General features: G+C 37.0%; 1 non-coding gene across 1 annotated transcript; it reads left to right on the top strand.

Annotated features, from left to right (window-relative positions):
* The first annotated feature begins 16,652 nt into the window (after nt 1-16,652).
* Nucleotides 16,653-16,839, top strand: LOC118151712 (U2 spliceosomal RNA). Its single transcript, XR_004740145.1, has one exon. It is a non-coding gene; the product is annotated as a U2 spliceosomal RNA (small nuclear RNA).
* Nucleotides 16,840-17,203: the final 364 nt, after the last annotated feature.

Here is a 17,203-nt window from a genome sequence, read left to right on the forward strand (position 1 = left end):
CAAACCAATAAGAATAATGACAAATGAAAGATATATGAACTGAGGACTATGGGAGTTGAGAGTGGGAACTTTTCTGCCTAAAGGATGGGTTGTATCTTTACATGTAGACCTGAAGGACAGGGTACTGTAGGGAGATGGAAAGTCTTAAGGTGGCCAAGGCTTATATACTTCTGTGTCTCATCCATTTAAGGAGGCTTCATTAGTTTGGCAAGTTGTGAGTCCAATTTGACTAGAGGGCATAGTGAGAGTGGAAGGCTGAGTGGAAAAGCAGCTGGCAAAGGCTGAAGACTTTGGATTTCATTCTGTAAATAAAGACGAGAGATCCAGACATAATAGTGATGTGATCAGAGCTGGTCATCAGGACATTTTACCTGGTTCTTTGTATGAATTTGTTGGAAGGAGAGAACTGAAGACAAGAAAGTCATTTCAGAGGTCCCTGCAGGAGCTTTGACAGGAAGATCTTGACTAGGAGTTGGCAGTGGAAATGGACAGGAAGTAAGGGGACAGGTGAGCCATTGCAGAGGCAGGATTCAAAGGATCTGATTGTGGATTGGCTGCAGAGAAAAAGTGATCAAAGATTACTGTTAAATCTCCACCAAGCTCCAAGGAGAAGGGATCTTATACATTTGACCTAGACAAATCAGGAAGAAACATATCTTAGGATGATTAAAGTGAAATTTGATATGGGGCAGTGTTACAGGGAAATGGAATTTATGAACTAGTCTGATTTATACTAATTCTCTTATCAAACTGAATTGCATTGTTACCCGTAGAATATGACCAGAAGGGAAATTGGAGTGTGAAGGGGCAAGAAAAATAAATGCAGCTAATGATGGTATCCACGGTGCTTTCTAGGGACAGCCTATTCCGTGTGAATGTCTCAGATAATAAAACACAGATTCACTAATTTGCTTGGGTAAATAGATTGTTATGCAGCAAACACAGCAGTCTTCTTAGGTATACTGTGGGAAGAGTTGTCACATTTGTTTCAGAAAGAAGAATCCTTGTGCGAATCATTAAATGTAGTTTTATTGCTTCATGAAAATCTAGTTCTGCTTATTTTGTTATACTTTATCTTTCTCCAAGATATAAATATATCTGCATATGTTAATTCAGCCCTCGGTTGCAAGAACATCATTTTTTTCCATCTACAATATTTTAAGATAGATGCAGTTAATCTGAGCTGTTAACTGTGTTTGAGTCTGATGCATCTTTCCGTACCCATATCAGATAACAGCAGGAAACTGAAGTAGTCTCAATGGGAAAACAATTATTTTTAATATATAGGTGTCAATTTTAGTCTGAGAAAGTCAAACTCAATCTCATTTCTTTTAACTTCAAAATCCAAAATGGTTGGAATCAAAATTCTTTACTTAAAGTAATTTTCACATATTTCTTTCAAAATAGCCATAAAATAATCTCTTTTTACCTCTTTCACTCTGTCTTCACTCCACAAAATGTAAATAAATTGGTGAACAAATTTATTTAAAAATGTTTTCAATGATTCAAATAAACAGTGGTCCAAATAGCCAGGCTAAGTGAGAGGTGAGATTTTAGAAAGATCCTGGGTCATCTCAGCATGAGAGAATGGCTTTGAAATTGCACAGCAAAGTCACAAAGGGAAGAACTAATACAGGGGTCAGGATGCTGAAACAAAAGCCCCTGGCTCACCAGCTGAGCCCGACCTGGTCCTCTAAGTGTCAGAGTATCTGAACAGGCTAGGGTAAGAAATAATAATAATAAATACATCATTAGAGTAATAATAAAATAAAAATGACTTGTAGCACAGCTACTCGTGCTAGGCACTGCACTGCATATTCACATATTATTTTACTTGGTCTTCTTAACAATCTGTGAGGGAGCTGCTTTTATCCCCATTTTACAGATAAGGAAAATCAAAGGCTCAGAGCAAGCTGCAAAGAGGCAGATTTCTGATTGAGACCAAGTTCTATCTGACTCCAAAGTTTGTGCTCCATGCATTCTGCTGCTTTGCTTCTCTAGCAGGTTTTTCTCACAAATTTGATCAGGAGACCAGCAAAATATCCTGATTTCAGGCTGTGGCTGAGCCAGGAAACTAAGCCCTGAGGCATCAAACTTCCAGAGGCTCTTCCCAACTTCCCCTGGGAAGTGACTGTTATTTTAGAAGTTCTCACTTTTCCATTCCATTGGAGGTCATTTTCTAATTTCTCATAGTCCTAATAAATATTTTCTACTATTGAATAAAAATAAGACACCAAAGGGTTCTATTGCCCTCTGTTCATCCCCATGATGTTTTTGCTTTTTCAGTCACTAAATAAACTTTCAAATGCTAAGCTTCCTTACTTACCTCCCACTTTTCCTATTTGCTGAGATTCCCTGGTATTTTTAGTTTTACACTATTAAATTTTTCTCTCATATGTCTTCAATTTTAAGACTTTATTTCTCATTGACAAAAAATTCCTAATCTCTGTAGCACTATTTATTTATATTTAAGCAATAATATAATTGTGCATCACTCTTTCATCTTCTTTTGAGCTTCCCTGAACTTGAGGTCTCCTTTCTTAGTATTTGCCTCAGCTAAGATATGTGTGGGATATATTATCTAACTCATAATATATTGATCAATAGGTTGCTTTTTATTTTAAGAGGCTAATGGCATCTTGGCTGAGAGTAACCTTCTTAGACTGCACTCCTTTCATTCGACATCCTGTAGATATTAATTCCACCATCCTCTGGCTTCTATCACTGTATTTGAGTAGTCTGACGCCAATCTGAGAGTTTGTCTTTTGTCTGGAAGCATGAAAGATTTTCTCTTTATTCTTGCAATTCAGAAACTTAGCAGGCTATATCCAGATATTGACATATTACTTATTTTTCTAACCCGCCTTGAAATTCAGCAAACCTTTTCAAGGTGGTGACTTCAGTCTTTACATAGGTCAGAAGTTTTGCTCTTTGTTTTTAAATATTTTTCCACTTGATTATCACACCATTAATTTGATTCTCAACTACTTCTTTTCTCTTTTTCCATTTTTTTTTCTGGTTACTTAACCTAAAAACAATGCTTCTTAGAGAAAGTCCTTTTTATACTTAAAAAAATCCTCTTGAATGGGTGCTTATTTATTTGTTTATTTTTATTTTAGTTAAAGTTGTCTTCTGCCTCCTCTAGCAATTACTACAGTAGAAGCTAACCGAATTCTGTCTGTTCGTTCTTGTTACCACAGTGAGACACCACTTTATACCCACTAGGACGGCTAGAAAATAAAAGTCAGATAACAAGTGCTGAAGAGGTTGTGGAGAAATTGAAACCCTCACACACTGCTGGTGGCAACGAGAAACAGTACAGTCACTTTGGCAAATGTCTGGTAGTTCCTCAAATGATTAAGCATAGACTTACCATATCACCCAGTAATTCCACCCTTAAGTAACAACCCAAATAGCAAAAACCCAAATGTCCATCAGTTGTAAATGGATAAACAAAATGTGATACATAAATTCAATGGAATATTTTCGGCCATAAAAAGAAATGAAGTCCTAACACTTGCTATACCTGGGCAATATAGCAAGACCTTATCTCTACAATAATTTTTTTTTAATTAGTTGACTGTGGTGGTGCACACCTATAGTCCTAGTTACTCAGGAGGCTAAGGCAGAAGAACTGTTAGAGCCCAGAAGTTCAAGGCTGCAATGAGCTATGACCACGTCATTGCACTCCAGCCTGAGCAACCAAGTAAGACCTTGACTCAAAAAAAACTTGCTACGACATAGATTACTTTGAAAATATTACACTAAGTGTGAAAGAATTCAGTCACAAAAGACCACATTATATGGAGGTCTTTTCTTCTGAATTAAAGTATGATTTCATACTGAAAATTCTCCCAAATACATTTGTTAAAGAGAGTCAATAGGTTTTGAATTTGAGAGAACAGAATAATGCTGTTTGTTCAGTACAGTAAGTCCTCACTTGAGGTCTTCCATAGGTTCTTAGAAACTGTGACTAAGCGATATAATGAAACTAATTCACCATTGGCTGATTGATATAAACAAAAGTAAAGTTTCTACGGCATATTCTGGTCACAAAAACATCGTCAAACTTCTGAATAAAGTCCCAAAACACTTCTAATACTAAACACTGAAATAAATGTAAACATAAATACATTTAGGAAAGATTAATACAAACAAGATAATTATTTACTCAATTGTTCCAGTTCAGAGTCGAGGGTGGCCAGAGTCTATCCCGGCAGCTCAGGGCACAGGTGGGAACCCACGCTGGCCAGGATGCCAACCCACTGCAGGGTGCCCTCACACACACTCCTACTGTGACAATTTAGGCAATTTTTTTCATCGTTACAAGGAAATGTTAAACAAAATGGTATTATTTGGGGACCTGCTGCATAGATGCTGAAGAGAAGAATTTCATAACAATGTCGTAACAATATCAGTAGAAGGAATGTCATATGTTATTTGAACAGCATCATGCAGAATATGGACAGGAGAGCCAACACCTTCTATGGAATCATCCATGCTTTGCTTTAGCTTTGATTACACATGTTCTGTACCTGTTCACATACATTTGCATGGTCCCCACCAAAAGCTATACAATTTATCTCATCAATTCCTAGCTTACTAATAAAGTCCACTAAAATTTTCCAATGTTTCTGAAGTCTCTTCTGGAAGATTTTACTCACAATAGCCTTATAACCAATCCTTTTCCTCAAAATAAGTATTGCACAAGAAATAGGACATTTTTTTTTCTGATCATGATTTTTTTATTCACACTTGGCTATGCCACAAAGTGAGGCATTTAGATCTTTGATAATCTGCAGAGTAAATGCAGCTATTATAGATTTTTTATTATTGCTGTAGATTTTGTCCTAGCACTTAAATATTTGCTTGCAATTTTGGGATCGAAAAATGCTCTGATAGCAGTACCTTCAAATAGTCATTTGAGCGCTAAGATATTTTCTTTGGTACTAGTTGAAGAAATAATACCTCTCTTACGCACAGCTGTTAGTATATGCTGATATATATATTAATATATATATTACATGCATATACTAATATATATATTTTAATATATATACTTATATATTATATTACTAAATTAGTATATACTAATATATACTAATTTAGTACATATTAGTATATACTAAATTAGTATATATTAAATTAGTATACCAATATACTAATATATATATTAGTATATTGGTATACTAATATATATATTATATATATACTAATATATATAATATATATATTAATTAATTAATATATATAATATATATATTAGTATATTGGTTTAGTATATATATTTATATACATAATGTAACTAATATAATATACATATATATTAAGGGACTGTCTCCATTGCCCAGGCTGGAGTACAGTGGTATATCATAGCTCATCACAGCCTCAAAGTCCTCGGTTCAAATGATCCTCCTGCCTCAGCCTTCCAAGTAACTGGGGCCACAAACAGCTAATTTTTAAAAAACTTTTTGGTAGAGATAGAGATCTTGCTTGGTTGCCCATGCTGGTCTCAAATTCTTAGTTCAAGAGATCCTACTGCCTTGGCCTCCCAAAATGCTGGGATTACCAGCATGAGCCACATCTGACCTATAGCTGAGAATTTTGGGGCTCAATGAACAACTGCAATTACACAAAGAGCTTGAAGATAACTTATAAGATACAGTTGGTATTGTGCTTGTAAGACAGTCTGGAGCAAAGCCAGAGTTCATCTTATATAGGTTTTGAGAATCCTGACATTCACGGACTGCTGGACTTTCAGAAGGGAGTTGCGCAGAGACCGAAGGATTTTCAGCCATCTTACTATGGTCACCAGAGGAAGGCTGCTGTTGACTGGCTGACTGGAGCACGGTTACTAGAGGGAGGCCTTTGCTGATTGGCTGTTGTCTGGAAGGGTGGGCCATCTCAGATTGCTGAGTCTGACTGGCTTTCAGAAGCTCGGGGCTCTCAAGGATTTGCTCCATTTCAGAAGCTTGTAGGGAGGGTGTTTTCTGACTGATTGATGATCAGAAGCATGGTCATAGGAGTGAAGCTATGGCTGTTTGACTGATTTTCAGAGCCTGTGTGCCCTGTACAAAATGGTCTCAGAATGAACAAGTGCTTACTCATTTATAACTTGTAAATGTGGCAAAAAAAAAAGGTCTTGTCCTTTCTTAAATATGAAAAATAACTACTTTTAATTCCCAGTTTCCTCTTTTGGTCCTCTGTTAGCGAAATCTGCAGGAGAGACAATGAGGGATTGTCCAGATGTTTATTTGCAAAGGTATGCTTTTTAGCTGATGTTGCCATTTAAGTAATTTAAGCACTTATTATGGTGGCAGAAAAATAGCTCTAACTGCTGAATTATTCTAATTTATTGGGGAGAAAAAAGCCGAATACAGGGCGTTTAAGATGTTCTGACAAAGTCATTACAGAACACTGGATATGCCCTGTAGGTAAAGAATGCCTGGCAACCCTAACCAAATACAATATTCTAGTGGTCACAAACATTAAACGTTTTATGTAACAGTAATAAGATTTTCTTTGTAAGGTTTTTTTTAAAATATCATTTGAATGACCTTGGTTTGAGCTTATTCCTTTTTCTGTCTCCCATTTATTCTCCTCAAATTACATAGAAATCTTGAAGATCTATTCTGTTAAGTGGGCACTTGGTTTTCCTTTTAGTTTTTGTGTTGCCGATAATGGTAATAATGTCCCCCCAAAAAATTCTTAAAATAAGGTCTGACTTAAGATGTAACTCTTTTGCATTTGCTTACTTTTTTTCTTTAATCAAAGCTGTAATTCTCCCTCTGTGAGAACAATTAACATCACCAGGAATATGATTAAGGGCTAGTTTTACCTTTTTAAAACAATTGCATATTTCTTTAGACGTTTCTTAATACAATTTGCAAATCATAAAGCAAAAGTATTTTTAAGGGGGCTTTAAAAAATATCTCACAGGTCTCTTAACAGAGATCAAATACAGTTGTAATACTGATAAGTGTGCTGTACAAATTAGCCTGTCCCCTTTCTCTTGGGCACACAAAGTGGTGGGCAGCAGCTATTTGACACCTTAGATGGGCCCTGTATGAAATGACAAAGCAGTGCTACCACATGGCTGTCAATTTCCAAGGTGGGTGGGAAAACCTCTCACACTGAAGACAATGGTTAGAATACCTCCTCTTGGCCACAAGTCCCATCCCACCCCACATCGGAAGTTACTCATCTTTTATCTATTTATGTCCCTGGAGGCAAGCTGTAGTCAACAGCAGCAGAATTCACAGACCTGCATATGCAGAACCGCCGATACAAAGAACACGGCATGGGGGGGTGGCTCAAGCCTGTAATCCCAGCACTTTGGGAGGCGGAGGCGGGTGGATCACGAGGTCAGGTGATAGAGACCATCCTGGCCAACATGATGAAACCCCGTCTCTACTAAAAATTCAAAAATTAGCTGGATGTGGTGGCGCTCGCCTGTAGTCCCAGCTACTCGGGAGGCTGAGGCAGGAGAATGGCTTGAACCCGGCACTGCACTCCAGCCTGGCAATAGAGCGAGACTCTGCCAAAAAAAAAAAGTTAAGAACACAACCACGAATCACCAAACATTTGAGGAACTCTGTGAAAGTGAGGCACCAAGCTCAACAAACAGTCAGACTCAGAGTAAATAGAATAAACAGAAAAGACTCCAAAATAGTTGTAGTTAATATCCTCAGTGTGATAGTAGAGGCACATTGATATACATTCAAATGCAACAAGATAGGCAACTAGAAAAAAATTACATAGTTTTGGGTTTTTTTGGTCTTTAATTTTTGATCACAGAAACTAAAAGTTCAGTACATAAGCCTAATAGAAGAATGGACAAATGTAAACATTAATTAGAAGATCTAGATGAAGAATTTTCTCATAATTTAGCCCAATTCAGAAGTTCCACTCAGAGGAGGAGGGAAAGGGAGGGAGAAGAGAGGGAAGGAAGGAACAGTGAAGTGAGAGAGAGTAGAGGTAACGGAAAGAAGAAGAAAAAAAGAAAGAAAGAAAAAGAAAGAAAGGAAGGAAAGAAAAACGGGAAAAAGGAAGGAAGGAATGAAAAATAGGGAGAAAGTGAGGAAGAGTGGAAGGGAGGAAGAAAAGGGCAGACAGATTTCCCATATCTAAAGAAAGGCAAGAGTCTTCAGATGAAGGGGTCCAATGGACAGTGGGTAGGATTTTTGAAAAGCATCCATCAAATTGTATTTAATTGTCCATGAATAAAGAGAAAATCCTAAAAGCATCCAATAAGAAAAAAAATCATATCTCCAAAGAAACAAAAATCAGATTAACTTTGGATTTCTCATCATCAGCTCTGAATGTGAGGAGACAATGAAGTAATATCTTTGAAATTCTGTAAGACAATTTTGAGCTTAAATGTTTTTTTAAAAAGTTAGATGATTAGCAAGCATTTAGTGATTTAAGTACAATTAAAACATTTTAGTTATGTAGGTATTCAAAGGTTTGCTACCCACAGATTTTTTCTTCTGAAAGGATTACTCAAGAATATAATCCACTAAGACAGAAAATGAATCTAAGAGAGAAAATATTTAGCTTACAGAAGCAATAATAAGCCAAGAAATTGCTAAAGCACATAGTTATGTCTAGATAATCACTCATGCATAATGTGAAAAAAAACATAGCAATCTAGAAATAAAATCAAACATCATGTTAACTAGAAGATAAATATGAAGAATTCAGAAGTAAGTGAAAACATGCTAAAATTTTTGTTTTGTGTAGCTAGACAAAAAAACATACAGATTATATCTAGACACAAATAGGCAAACAGAGTTTTTAAAGTGAATTGCAACTTTTAGGGTAACCAAAAAAAAAAAAAAAAACAAACAAATGTAGGACTTGTAACTTTCAAATAAATAAAAAGAGTGGGCAAAAAAATTAATGTAACAAAAGAAAAGAGAGGAAAAATGAGAAAATGATAAAAAGAAAACGTTAAAAATAAGTCAACGATAAGAAAAGGCATATCAGATTGATAATTATGTAAATTGGTTATACTTCCCCATTAAAAGACAAAGATGCTGAGAAGGAAAACAGAAAAAAAATCTGGCTACCTGCTATTTTTTGAGTTATAAACCAAAAAGAAGAGAGGGGAAAAAAGTACAAGAAAATACTAAACATACGAACAAACCATTAGTATTAATTATTAATGGACAGAATCATTCAATGGGACAAAAGAAATATTTCTATTAGTGAAGATATAATCTACCAAAATTATAAAACAATGTAGCTTCAAAATACATAAAAGAAAAATTGATAGAAAACAGAGAATTTGACAAATCCACAGTAGTAACATATTTTAATGCTTTTTTTCTTGGATCAGAGAAAGAAAAATTAGTAAAGCTATAAAAGATATGAATAAACCACTTGTAAGTTTGACCATAGGTAATTTGCATTCTTTTCAAATATATGTGGAATATTTGAATACCTGAATGACTAAAAATGTTTTAATTGTACTTAAATCATTGAATTCTTGCTAACTAGCTTTTCAAAAAATTTGAAATGTTCATTAAGCCTCAAAGGGAAATCTCATTTTCTAATCACAATGTAGTAAGAACAGAAATTAACAAAAAAGATAGTCAAAAATAAAAAATAAACAGTAAACTTGAAAGTTAAAAAATTAAAAAAAACTTTTCTAAGTAATCTTGGGTTAAAGTAGAAATAAAAGCAAATATTTGCAACTGGTTAAAAATCAATGCTAATGTAAGCACATGTTATCAAACTTGTGAGTTTAGACTACTAAGGAAAAATTACAAAAACTGTGTCATAAGTAATGTGCAGAGACAGCAATCTCTGATTCTCTTCAATCTGCCTTTTCCTCATTATTGTGGGGAGTCTTTCTGAAAAATATTGCATAGTAATGACACTGTGAAATTGTGAAGGATGGGGTATATAAATAAGAGAGAGGCATGTTTACCTTTTAGGAATGAAGAATGTGTTGGGCTAGAGCAGGGGTGCCCCATCTTCCGGCTTCCCTGGGCCACATTGGAAGAAGAATTATCTTGAGCCATGCAGAAAATACACTAACGATAGCTGATAAGCTTTAAAAAAAATTGCAAAAAAAAAGCTTGTAATACGTTAAGAGAGTTTACATATTTTGTTGGGCCACATTCAAAGCCCTCCTGGGCTATACGTGGGCCATGGGCCTTGAGTTGAATAAGCTTGGTGTAGAGCAAAGGGGTTTTACCAGCTTTGACTTTGAGGGGCTAACAGGAGTTGCTGAGCTTGGACCAGTGCTAAGTGCTTTGGCTCCCTGAAGAATGTCCTGCAAGCTTTCAGGACGTGGGAGTCTTAGAGATGAAAGGGTTAAGGGAGATCAACAGAAGAGGAGACTTACGGGGTCCTATCTGGGGACGATTTTGCATGGACTAAAAAGCAATCAACAAGGAGAAATACTTTCCAGAATGCCATCCTCTGCATTCAAAGTTGTTTACGATCAGCTGTGAGTAAGACTATATTCTTTCTGGTTATGTCCTGTATCCATATATTTTTCCATCTATGGCAGGCAGCGCATGAAGGGAAAGATATAGAAGAAAGACTGAAAAGAACAAACTAAGCATATCACTCAAGTGGTGCTAAAAATAACAAATCCAAGGAAGGCTGGGCGTGATGGCTCATGCCTGTAATCACTTTGGGACGTTGGGGTGGGTGGACCCCTTGAGCCCAGGAGTTCATGATCAGCTTGTGAAACATGGCAAAAACCACAAAACCTGGTCTCTACAAAAAAGACAAAAGTTAGCCAGGTGTGGTGACACGAACCTATAGTCCCGGCTATTTGGGAGGCTGAGGTGGGAGGATCTCTTGAGCCTAGGAGGTCGAGGCTGCAGTGAGCCAAGATCATGCCACTGCACTCCAGCCTTGGGTGACAGACTGTGACTCTATCTCAAAAAAGAAAAAAAGATAATTAAAAGAAATAAAAGATCCTTTTGTAGTTCATGCAATATATTTTTCTTTCTCTCTATATGTGCGTTGTGTGTGTATGTGTGTGTATTTATATATTTACATAACATCTGCAAGCTCTGTTCTCTGGTAGAGTCCTAACCAAAATATCTGTCCACTATGTGATGGGCACTAAATATTCAATAATGAACACAATAAAGATAGAATTTACAGTTTAATATTGAGAGAACAATAAATAGACAAGTACTTTGCAAGTTATGGTATGGGCTAAGAAGGAAAATAAACAGGTGTTAATGAGAGGAAATTATAGGAGGGGACTTAATTTAGATTGGGTGGTCAGGGACAACCTCTCTAGGTAGATAACACATAGGCTAAGGTGTGGGAAGGCACCAATTTTTTAAAAAATGTAAGGATAAGGGGGTCCCATGTAGAGGGAAAAATATACACAAAGGCCTTGATGCAGATGAGTGTTTGACATGTTCTTGGACCTTCTAGAATACTAAAATATGTCCTGACCTCTCCCTTGAACACCTGACTTGTATACCTAATTATCTACTTAACATATCCACATTTATTTGTATAATTCATTTTTTTGTCTGTCTCCCATCCAAATGAAAGTTCCATAAAGCAGGGATTTTGCCTATTTTTTTTCCCTGCTCTGTCTTTAGAGTGTTGAAAAGTTCCTGGTACTTGGTAGGTACTCATCAGTATTGAATGAATGAATGAACAGTTAGAACAGTTAGGAAGAATTATAGGAGTCCAGGCATAAGATGATAGTGGCTTGGCTAAAGTGGAGGTGGTAGAGATAGAAAGAGGTCAACAAGTTTGAGGTATATTTTGGAGTTCAGCACTAGTTCATAGATGAGAAACGGAGTATATAAAGAAAAGGAAGATACTAAGAGTGACTCATGGGTTTCCAGCTTGAATAGCTTGGTGGGTCATTGTGCCTGTAATAAAAATGGGAGAGCCTGTGGGGTAAATATATTAATATTTCCAGGACCTAGCTTTGTGACTCTTTGATAAATGAATGAATGAAAAGATGAATTTAATCACTGTCATTGTATTTAGGCAAAGAACAACTACGTTAATGTGTTTTTCTTTTATAAGTTTTAATGATATCTTTAGCTACCTCTAGAAATTCTTTTTTAGTGCCATAAAGTAAATATCTTATTAGTAGAATGAAGAACTGTGTTTAGATGATTTAAGGGACCGTTAGCTATAGCAAAATCTGGAGAACAGAAAAATTCCACATCTTAGCCATAACACATATTCTTGGTGCAGTAACCGTAGAATGGACCTGTGTGTATCACAAGAAATGGGTCTCTCTTTTCTCAATCTCTCTCTGTTTTAAGCCACATACTTTTCAAAATTTAAAATTTCATCTTACTGAAATGCTTTAGTTTTGTAAAATATCCAAGATCTTTTTTGCTCTGGAATGGTTTTTCTCAAATAATGCAGCATGGATTATTATTATCTGGGGATAGAGCCCCTGGAGAGAGAACTTGTTAAAAAGTGCACACTCCTAGGTGCTAGCCCAAACTTAGGGAATCAGCAATTTTTGGGGTAGAAGCCAAATCAGCATTGTAGCTATGCCTCCAAAATATTCCTAAGCACACTAAAAGTTGAGAACTACTGCTATAAGAGTATAAAAATAGATATACTTTTAGAAGAAAAATCCAAGACATAGTTTAATTTATTTCCTTTTTTTAAAGTATAAATTTATGACTCTCCAAATCAGCACTTCTGAAAGTATGGGCAAGGGGATGCTTAGGGATCCCCAAGTCCTTTTTATAGAGTCCACAAGATCAAAACTGCTTGTAATAATACTGAAATGTTTTTTGACTTTTTCTATTCATTCTCTCATGAATGCGCAGTGGAATTTTCCAGAGGTAAATGACAAATGCTATCATAACTAGCCAAATGCAGAAGCAGATAGGAGGATACAGCTTTCTTCTATTAAACATGACATTAAAGAGATTCTCAAACGTGTAAAAATGCCACTCCTCTCATTACTTTTTTTGTTTTAGAAAACATAGCTGGTTTTCATTAAAAGATATGTTAACACTTAGTCAATCTGTCATTATTTTAAATAAATATTTTTATAAATTACATAATTTTAGCTTCCATTACAGTGAATATCATTAGATATAATCCACATAAACAAAAGCTCTTTGGGAGGTTCCGTAATTTTTAAGAGGGTAAAGTCCTGAGTCCAAAAGTTTGAGAATTATTGTCCCAGATTTGTTTTTCCTCTCTAAAAGAATCGGATTCTTTTAGGGAGGATCAAGACTTTTAGACAGGAACGAGGACTTTCGTCTTGTCCATTTTTTCCTGGTGCATGGTTAGCACTTGGTAGCAATTTGTTGAATAGATGAAAGAAAACAGGGAAAAAAAGGAAGGATAAATACACATACAGGGGAAAGAAAGGAAAAAAGAAAAAGAAAAAGAAAATGCTTAGGAAAACAAATCAATGTATTTATTAAGTAAAGGATGAGTTGAAGTTAGGTGAAGTATTTGAGAGCTGGAAAGAGCATTCTATGCAGAAGGAGGTGCATGTACAAAGACTTAAAATGTAGAATGACATGAAACTGTAAGTTGTTCAATATAGAGTTGAAATGTGTGCTTAGTGGAGCAGCGAGAGAGATGTAAGAGATGGGCAGCTGTAACATTCTGTGAATCTGTGAAGGAGTGAGCAGCTTTGTACACTCCCCCACTTCACTGCCTAAGCGATATGGACTTCTCTGTGGACTTGTCTGATACATACATGGTTTTAGTGTGGGAAAGCTTTTAGTTATTATCCAACAGTGTTGATAATAGAATTATTATGATTATGGTTAATGTATACTGAGTTCCTAGTAAGAGAAAAGCATTTAACATGAATTTTCTCATTTTCAAACAACCTCATGAGGTAGAGACTATTAATTCCTATGTTTCATAGATGAGGACACTGGTGTTCAGAGGGGTTATGGGACTTGCCCAAAGTCAGTGGCAAAGTTGTAGCCAGTCTCTAAGAAGGCCGTCAATGATCTTTACCTCCTGATATTCCTACCCATGTGCAGTGTACTCCCATAATAAAAGCAGAGCTGGTCTGCATGTGCTGTGAAATATGGTAGAAGCGATGGTGTGTGACCTCAGAGGTCAGATCACAAACAGCATTTCAACTTTAACCTTGCTGTTTTGAATTGCTCACTTTGATGAATCTCAGGGGCTGGCCTGAGGTGGTTTCTCTTTTTCTGGCAGGTTAATTTGTCTGGGGTCAGGAATTTAAGGTAGAGTGAGGAATGGAAAGACACTCTTGGAGTTTGTGATAAGAATCCTAATGCTGAGGCAGTAGTATTCGGCTTCTATTTTTCTAGAGAAGCAGCAGAATTCACTATAGGGGCCCAATAGCCCTAAATATGCTTTGGAAAATGATGGAGAAGGAGCTCTGTCCACAGAGTGGCATAAAGTGAACTGAAGAGAAAACCACTTGGAGAATGGGAGTTTCCTCCTAGAAACATTGGGCTTTAAACTTCCAGAGTCATATGAGAGAGACTGTTAATTACTTATTTATTATTTATTTGAGATGAGACTGTTAATTAATAGGACATTGGAGGATTTGGGAAGGACTGGGGTTGCCTTTGCAAAATCACCTGGCGTGTGTGTCTAGCTTATGGTAGCTATCTACCACCGACTTGGCGGACATGACTGTTGATTTGGTCTGTATCTGAGGTATCAGTTCAAACAAAAGCTTATCCAGGATATAAATCAAAACAACAGTCTTGCTAAACCAAATTGTTCAATTCTTTTTTCAATCTTTCAATCTTTACATTAAAGATTTAGTTGAACTAAAGATTCAGAATGAATAAAGTGTGTAGATCATCTGCTTTGTGCCAAGCACTGTGCTAAGCAGTTTTACATGCATTATCACCTGCTCCTCCTTGCAGCAAACCCTCTCCAGATGGGTTTGCTTTGCTCATTTAGCCCCAGTAGAAGCCCCACATGGCGTCTACCCAGCCTTCCTGTACTGGTCACAGCTGGGGAAGTTCTGCCACCATGGAGGAGCCAACCAGCTGGCTCTGAGCCTGTGTTTCATAGTCTCACTGTCACAAGGCTGCTGGGTAGGAATGACTTTTTTCTGATCTGTAGTGATTTGCACTTCTCCTCCGTAACTATATTTATGCTTAAACAATGATTTCCCTCCATTTAGCCCCTGTCTTTCCTCTTATGGAGCTGTAGTGCACATTAATCTCACCTGACTTTACATCTCACTGAAATGGGAGAGTGGGAGAAAGTTTTGTAGCTGAGAAACTGAAAGTAAAGGGGGACTAATACTAAATTATAATTATGTCTTACAGTTTTCTATTTTTAAAAATGTCCCAGACCAAGGTTTCTCACATCTGAGAACTATATTAACCTTGTAATGAGAAAAATTTCGTGAAGTCTCAAAACTACGTCTGTGTACTTCAGTGGGAAAAACACTACTTTGTGGAACAAGTCTTGTTCTACATGCAAAGTTTTTCAAATATGAATTGTCACTGCAGATAATATTTTTATAATAGGTGAAGTAATTTTTGCGCTATCTTTAAAATGAAAAATTAATATTTAAAATTCCTCACAAAACTCTCAAGTCCCTGAGAATGAGCCAACCCTGCCCCACCCAGTTTGAGAAAATCTATACTAGCCACAAGTTTATTTCTATATTATATATTCCCAGTTATATATGAGGTCTTTGGAGGCCCTGACAGTGTAAGGCACCATACCTATTTCTTCTATTTATTTCTTTTTTTATTTGAGATGAAGTCTTACTCCATTGCCCAGGCTGGAGTGCAGTGGGGTGATCTTGGCTTACTGCAACCTCAGCCCCCAGGTTCAAGCGATCCTACCACCTCAGCCTCTTGATTAGCTGGGACAACAGGTGTGAGCCACTACTCCCAGTTAATTTTACAGTCTGGTCTGGAACCCCTGACCTCATGTAAGCCGCCCACCTCAGCCTCCCAAAGTGCTGGAATTATAGGCGTGAGCCACCGCTCCCTGCATATTTTCTTTCTGTATGGATTTAAAGGAAAGAAAAATCACAGCAAATGTTTTTTATTTGTTCATGCAATATGTAGTTACTCTGCATTCCATTTTTCTGGGTTTGCTGAGTGCATGAATAGCTGATGTCATAAGTACAGGCAAAGTCTTCAACTTTGTTTTGCACATGCTTTAAGCCCCACTTGCATTCTCAATTGTCAGACTCTCTCTGGGGTGGGCTGATGACCATTCTTCCACCTGGAGTTGCGCGTTTCATCCAGTTACTGGCAACTGCAAGAGTTTCAAGGCCTTAGAAGATCTTAGTCCTCTGAGGCCGCTGCTCGCCCAGAAATACAAATCATACTTTTGTGATATCTGGTTGCTTGCCATATGGTGTCTCAAGGGGTCTGGGATCATTTACTGCAAGAATTCAGTGGGATCATGTTACAGTGCTCAGGGTCTAACACAGGCACATAAGAAACACACGACGACTGCATGGCCTTTGTTTGCACCATGTGGAAATGTTGCAAACCATGGGAAGGCTTGGACTAACCCATGAAGGGATAAAGCAAGGGAAGAACTGGCTGGGATTCCCAACAGTCTTGGCGTTCAAAGGATCCATCGTAGGGCTGTTCTTGAGTGTTGGATGGCTTGATAATTATTAATAGTTCCATTTGGTTCCTATAAAACAATCACTTCAAAAACATGGATCGTTAAAAGTTTCATAGAAAATTTATTTTATCACTTCTCAGCCTTTTGGCTAAGATCAAGTGTTGTGTCTATTTGTATCAGTTTAATATCTGACACATTCTCTATTGGAGGATCATATATTAAATGGATTTTTGGAGCTAGGAAATGGAATAGGAACTTGCCCCACTCTACCCGTCAACCTGGTATTGCAGTATCTCCAGGAATGGTGCATCCCCTTCAGGGTATAGAATTGTTGCAACAAAAGGTAGATCAAGGCTGGGTGTGGTGGCTCACACCTGTAATCCCAACACTTTGGGAGGTCAGCGTGGGAGGATTGCTTGAGCTCAGGAGTTTGAGACCAGCCTGGGCAGCATGGCGAAACCCTGTATCTACAAAAATACGAAAAATTAGCTGGATGTGGTGCAGCATGTCTGTAGTCCCAGCTACTCGGGAGGCAGAGTCAGGAGAATGACTCGAACCCAGGAGTTAGAGATTGCAGTAAGCCAAGAGTGTGCCATTGCACTGTAGCTTGGGCAACAAAAGTAAAACTCCTTCTCAAATAATAATAATAAATAAATAAATAGAATAAAAAAGAATTTTT

This window comes from Callithrix jacchus, chromosome 2 (assembly GCF_049354715.1).
Source record: "Callithrix jacchus isolate 240 chromosome 2, calJac240_pri, whole genome shotgun sequence".
Taxonomy (NCBI): Eukaryota; Metazoa; Chordata; class Mammalia; order Primates; family Cebidae; genus Callithrix; species Callithrix jacchus.